Genomic DNA, 7720 nt, shown 5'->3' with positions numbered 1-7720 from the left:
AGTCAAAACAAAGGAAAGAACAAATTAATACTGCCTACACAGCAAAAAAGGAGTTCCTCTTCCATGAGCATTTCTTCAGAAGAAGATAGAAACACAACATCAACAGAAAAATTATTGGATTCAGCAATAAAAACAGAATATCTACATAAACCCACACAATATATGGAAATAGCAAGTGCTACACATAATAACCTCTTGCAAGGATCTAGACCACAATCTCAAAATACTCAACATGCATATTATTGGAGAGGACCTTCAAAAAATACACAATATACACAGAACAGAGAAGCCGTTATATCATTTGGTAACTGCACTTTACCAATTTGCTTCGATGAACTTAAAAAGTTTAGGCCCATGATTGGAGTAAACTTGACAGAAGACCAACAATGTTTGCTAGACAACGTATGGCATATTCAGACAGTTCCACAGGCTTCATCATTCAAAGTTCAAATCCTCAATGCTTTAAGTTTTTACTTTCATAAACAGTCATCATTGACCCCTGAAAAACAAATAACGAAGTTTACGCATTATGTTATCATCAGGGGCACTAAAGTTGGGATTTTTAATAATTGGGCAACAGTCATAAAATATATACAGTGTCAAAATCCCCTTTACAAGGGATGTTGTAGCTTCCAGGAAGCTATGAATATTGCTCGAGAACATTTTGGGTTAAACAGTTTTTTCATAGAACCCGAACAGGTGAAAACATTTTTAGAAATAGCAAAAACTAGTCCAGAGCAAATGATTAAAGCTCAAGAAGAAATTATTGCTAAGTTACAACAACAACTTATGCAATCTGGAAAAGATACACAGTATATACAAAGCCAAATTGAAAATAATATTTTGAAACAAAAAAGTAAAAATTCTTGAAGCAAAAAATGTACAACTTATACAAAGGAATGAGAAAAAAGATGAAAAATTAAAAACAGCAATATACAGAAACTATGAATGTTTTAAAGCTCGCATTTTGGATCTCCCTTGGAGACAAACGTTGAGACCAGTACTTGATCAGTTTAAAGAATTTGAGCAAATGGTGTCTCAAAAAATTTGTATAGAATTTCCAGCAATTCTATATGAATTACAGCAGAAGATTGTACAGATTGCTTTTCAAGAAATCAATTATAAAGGAGTTACAGTAATCCAAAGATTGAATGATGAAGGTGAAGAGACTCCCATACTCCTGTTACAGATAAACCTAAAAACTACAGACATGCCAGAAGAACAGATAATTAACTTTTATCACAATGGAATGATAGATTACTTAGAATTCTGCCTCAATAGCAGCACAGAAAGTCTTCTTAATAAATTAGGAGAAAAATTTATTTTAACAGCTGTAAACATCGCCTCTCACAGCATCAGTCCAATTATTGGGTGCAAAATTTTTTCTTCTTTTCCAGCAGCGGATGAACATACATACAGACCTGCTAGAAAAAGGATCTTCATCACCCAAAGAACAGTACAACATGGCTATCTTAAAAAGTTATCATGCAAACAAGAAATAGATTTTGGAATTCTACAGAATCTTTCAAATGAAGATATATGCACAGCTCAAAAAACACCTTCACTACCTGCAAATTTTCGTTGGGAAAATTATAAACTCCTAGCAGAAGGACACTACTTACAAATTTGGTCTCATCAAAATTGGCATATGCTCTTGCGATTCAGCGGTGAAGAAGATACACTATTGAGACTAGAAGATATCATGAACAGTGAAGAACAGATTGACACAGAACCAGGATCACCGATTTCTATTGTCAGTACTCATCGGGACTTTTAGCAAGTGATGATTTTTTAGCAAAGGATACAAAGTGATAAGTTTGAGCAAATTTAAGGGCCATTTGTGAAAATAAGACAAGACATGACAAGTTCAAGGGCAATTTATGAAATTATAATTGTTATATAGAATTATTATAGTTGTCGTTTAGAATCATTATTTTCTACTTTATGTAGGTGTGCAATCGTTTTCTACTTTATGTAGGTGTGCAAGTCATTTTCTACTTTATGTATTTTCAAGTGTCTGTCTATTGAATTGTAATTCTTACGCTACCCTTTGCCTATTTAAAGGGTTGTAAACGATTGTAAAAATCATCGAAATCTCATACGAATAAAAATTTTGTTGTTATTAATTCTCTCATGTCTCTCTAAATACTTTCTTTCCGATTCTCTTAGCCTATATCTTACATTCCTAGTTCTTTCAAACACTTCATATTATATCCCTTATACATAAAAAAAAAGAGCTGCTACAACTCTGGTTGTTTCTCCCCTCGTAACCTTCCTTGTAAGTTTACTCTTCTTGATTTTAATTCTTGTTCATATTATGTTTATGGTTTAACGGTAAACCCGGAAAAAACCGCCATACCCCCTTTATACTATTTAAAATGTAAAAATACACTTTTAGAAATGTAAATATGTATTTTAATTTTATTAGAAATATTGATATGTGTGCATAATTCTAAATACGCAAAAGCCTTTAAGTTTATAATTTTTTTACATTTTTATTCTAAGTATAAATTTCATATTATACGTATTTACGTAAAAAATATATTTATATACGAAAAAAAGAATTATATAAACAAAATATTTATGTTTTTTTAAATGTTATTTCTTATATATATATATATATATATATATATATATATATATATATATATATATATATATATATGCATTTGATTTTTTTTTTAAATATTTTAAAAGAATATCAATATGTCATTCAGAAGTATATATACATATTTCAAGGTTAGGAAAAACGTCGGACGTTAGTTAGTCAGTGGATTAGTGTTAAGGGATTAATCGGCTAGGCGTGGATTAATTGGAAACCCTAAATAACTAATTCATTAAATTTTAAAAAATTTAAATATGACTATTATCACAACAAAGTTCATAGATACCACTAATATCATAATAAAATAGGTTAATGTGATTAATACAACATTAATAATTTCCAATTAGTTTTTATTGAGATAAAATTTCTTCAAAATGTTAAAATTTCATAGTTTGCTACTGCTTCGCTCATTGTGTAGGCCGAAATTAATCGTTAGACTTCTTATAGTTGGTCGGGTAGCGCATAGGGAGTAATGTGAGATTAATCGGGACATACTTGATATTTTTACAACACTAACATATTTGTATGTTTTTAAAGGAATATAGATACATTTTTTTAGAAGTATAAAAAAAAATTTAGAAAATACTTTTGTAAAAAGAATTTCTTAGTCCTCAGCTTGAGTTCGGACGCACCTAGTGTTAGCTAAAATCCCTCAAACTAAGGCTCTGATACCAACTTGTAGCGTTCGATGGAACGAAGAAAATTTTTCATTCAAAATAAAAACATTTGTTCTAATTCCATTTCCATATATCAAATAAAACCATTTGTTTCAAAATAACAATCAGAGGATCCAGGTAGAAAATAAAAAGTGCAGAAGTCCCAAAACATATCAAAGGATGTCATGCAATCATGTCTTGCCCTCCTATTTGCTATTAGAACAACCTGCAACATTTAAACTTAAAACCGTAAGCATAAAGCTTAGTAAGTTCCCTAAGATACCACATACAACACAAATAACGAGCCCAACCTAATGGTTTGTTTCAACCAAGCGGGCCCAATCCAACAAGCATATAAGCATACATGTAAGAGTCACAGTGACAACAAACATTTCATGACACCTAGTGTCTTGCATAGTAAAGTGAGAAGACTCACTTGTATCCTAGAGCTGAATCCAACTACCCAAAGTCCCAAAGAACCAGTTACACGAACCGCCAAAACCAATTATAAGCTAAAACCCAGTCTATAACTCAAAGCTTCAAGTTTGACCAAAGTGAAACTTGTCAAAAATTCATCGGTCAACTGATACACGCATCGCGACCAACTCCATTATCACGTCGTGATCATTACCTGCCAAAACAGTTGTGAATGCAAAACACGGTTCGCGTCATGGAACGCCTTCTACCGCATCGTAGAGAATGTCCAAGAAAACTTAATCCATTAAGCTCTTAACCCTTAAGTCCATAGCTCTAAAGCTTAGATTTGGATTAATTCATGTCATGCATGAATAAAGTTTCCAACTTTATCCATTTCTTATCCTCAAATAACCTAGATCTAACCCTAACATCACTAAGGGACTAAAAACACACAAGTCTTAAGTATGGCTGAAAATGAGTGTCAAACTCTCAACTTTACAATGTCAAAAGGTCCATAAATCACTTAAAACTTAACCAATGGTTCTGGAGTTGCTCAAACTCCGAGAACCTTCCTCAAAAGACCATACAAGGGCTTCAAAACATGAATAAATAACCAATAAGTCAAAAAGGTGTGAAGTTTATATATTCCCAAGCTCCAAGAGATTTAGAAGATGCAAGATCTTATGTAGAAGTGAACCCTTCAACCAACAATCTTAACACCTTCTTCTTCAAGATATCATTCAAGGCTTTAAAACACCAAGAAGACACATTATGGTTAGGGTTTTCTCTCTAGATGAAGGAGGCTAAAAATGAAAGGAAACTCTAAAAGTTACCACCATTATATAGGGCCTAAGACCCAAAATCTAGGGTTTTTAACCCAACCGCCACCGTCCCGCGGAACCCTCTTAACCACCTCGCCACTTAAATGACGTCCTCTTATGTAAAAGTTATCCTACACCAAAACCTCGTACACTTGAATCGTAGGTTCCCTCATCCTACTACACTAAACCCACAAAAATTGAGCAGATCCATAATCTTCCAAGAAGAATACGTGGTTCTCCCCCACTTACGGTTCGAACTACTATTGGCTGACGTATGCAATCCCAAAGCCTCACACCAGCTCAGCCAGGTACACGCCAACATTGACTCTCGGTATGCAAAATGGAATATAAATATCCTTTCGAATAATGACCAAACAATCATAAAGAAACCATGAACCTCAGATGGAGACCTCGGAAACTCTTCCCAACATCGTCTCCTTAATCTTAGCAAAATCGATCAGAATACCATTAGATTCACGAGGTACCTTACGAACTAAACTTCGTGAAACTAAAACTTGCATTAGAAGAATTTATCCACAGCCTTATCCTCCTCTGTAGCTTCAAGAATCCCTTATAGACACTCAAATAATAACTTCGAAAAACTCAACATATTAATAGAACTCTCATTTTCGAATTAGAACATCTCGATCCTCCTTGGATACGACTGATCTTCTCAAAATGGTGCCACATATCCGAATCGTGACATGGTCTTCACCTAGGCCACCGAACCAAAAGAACACTCGAGTCTTGAACATACCCTTGTTGAATGACAAGAACGATTCACCACAAATCGAATGATACCCCCTTGCGGTAGAAATTGATGCGGAGAACACCGTCCCTTTCTTATATCTATCGGCTGAGATACATCCGATCCTTTCCCCCTCCTCAAACGCGGGAGGTTAGGAGAAAATAACCCCGTCGTAGAGAATGACGTCCCAATCCATCAACTGACCACTCATCCTTAGGTTGTAACCCTCAGGTCGATCATCACATTCGCTTCCTATATGAGTCTCGCGACTTAAACTAGCACTACTTTGAACAAAGTCTTCGAAACCTTAAGACCAACTAACTCGTACATATATGTACCCTTCAAATCCAAACTGCGATGGCCACCAAGGGTCGAACAAATACCAGGCTCAACTTCATCCTGGACAACCATAACCAAAAGTCTGAAAAATACAGAAACACTACAACGAATCATGGTGCCAAAACATGATATCTACCCTCAACCAGCTCCTTAGAAACCCCGTGATTTTCCTTGATTCGAGTACGAATCTTGTGCTTCCAGTAGTACGGGCCCAATTCTACCTTCCACACCTATCCGTACTTTCCTTAAGAATCATCCCAGACCCTTTAAGTCACTTCCCAATTACCATTCTCATAGATCCTCGCGCTAAACAACATACTAACACACTTTATAGGCTTTCCTAGAATTCCATATCCCATATAAGCACGCTCTAATATTGTTCCTAATCTGTTAGGAACCCTACCTCACCCTGCTCTCAGCTGCATAGGAAACTTCTACAAATGTCAGTTAACCATCTTACGAATACAATTACATACAACAAAGATTAGAAAATCATTCGACTAAAAGATCCCGCCCAACAACAGTTGGACTCAAACAAGAGTTGTGCAATAGAGTTGAATCAAGCAATCTAAAATTATTTAATCTTTGTGGCATGCAACCTAACATATTTGCTTAATGGTTAATTAACATCAATATATCTCTCACATAGCACAAAGCAAGTAGCATTCGAGTAGTGAAACCGACTGGCAATAATGCATCATAAATATCAGACAATCCTCACACACAACTTCAGAAGATCCTTAGCCTACTCACTATCAAGAATCTCTACCATTTCATAAATTAGGCAAAAAAAAGGCATATTTCCTAAGCATGCATTCTAGCCTGCATCCCTGAGCAGATCCTTATTCTAACTTCTAGCATGCATATCATACCATAACACATATAACATATCCACATGTATGATTATTTTTGGGAATCACTTGCTTGAGCTCAGCTGATTGCATGAATCGCACCCTTTTTCAATATAAAAACCAGTTTAGAAAAAAATTTCTTTCTTTTAAAAGATTTGATCAATTCCTCAGTTCGAATTCAAACACGCCCGAGAGTGTGCCCGAATCCCTTAAACCAAGGCTCTGATACCAACTTGTAACGTCCCAAATTTCAAACCAAAATTTTTCTTTAAGTATAAAAGTATTTATTCAAATTACAACTTGAAAGATCTAGATAAAACCATTTGAAACATTTATCATAGTATCTTCAAAACTTATTATGTGCTGAAATCTCTAATGGATGTGATGCAATCGAGCCACACCCCTCCTTTAATATAAGAAAACCTAAAAAAAATTAAACCACAAACCGTAAGCACAAAGCTTAGTAAGTTCCCCAAAATACCACAAAACCATATGGGCCCCGCCTATAATATATCAGGCCCTGCCCATCCAATCATAATAGGCCCCGCCTAACTAATCGGGCCCCGCCCAATATAACAGGCCCACCCAGCATAACAAACGGGCACCACCTGTAACGTCCGCGTTTCTGGGCTAGGCATTAATATTAATGTAATAGTCTAGGTTAACCTTTGTAACTCATTTTGAAATAATAAGAATGTATTATTTGAATATTATGTGTTTTATGCTTAATTGTGTGGCTTAATTGAATTAAGAATAAAAATAAGCGTAGAAATAAAATGTTAGATATAACTGATATCGATATATGAAGACGAAGTGGTCGTGACAAGGTTTCCGAATACATAAAGAATGCCGAAATCGGAGTTATAACGAAAAAGTTATGACCTGTCGAAGTTTCGTGACAGAACCGGCACGACGCTGTATGACGCAAAATACGAATTTAAGATAGAGTGATATCTAGCCTTGGTGATCTAAACGAAAGTCGTAGAATACGTTAAACTGAGAGCGTGCATAAAAAGAACGTCTAAATCTGACTTCGTATGAGGAAGTTATGATTTTTCTAAGTTTCAGCTTAGCAGTATGCAACCCGAAGTTCGAATATGAGATCGAGTGATTTCTAGCCGAAACAATCTAAACGAGAATCGAAGATCTCGTCGATAGTAGTCCAACGGTGAAAAGACAGACAAAAACGGATGTCAGATGAAGAAGATATGATTTTCTAACAGAGTTTTCCTGTCCCGACCTACTAAAAATAATATAATAAAAATAAAGTCAAAATTAGCCAA

Source organism: Lactuca virosa, chromosome 8 (assembly GCF_052849685.1).
Source record: "Lactuca virosa cultivar CGN04683 chromosome 8, Lactuca_virosa_CGN04683_v6, whole genome shotgun sequence".
Taxonomy (NCBI): Eukaryota; Viridiplantae; Streptophyta; class Magnoliopsida; order Asterales; family Asteraceae; genus Lactuca; species Lactuca virosa.
The sequence above is the reverse complement of the archived record's forward strand: the minus strand, read 5'-3'. Positions refer to the sequence as shown.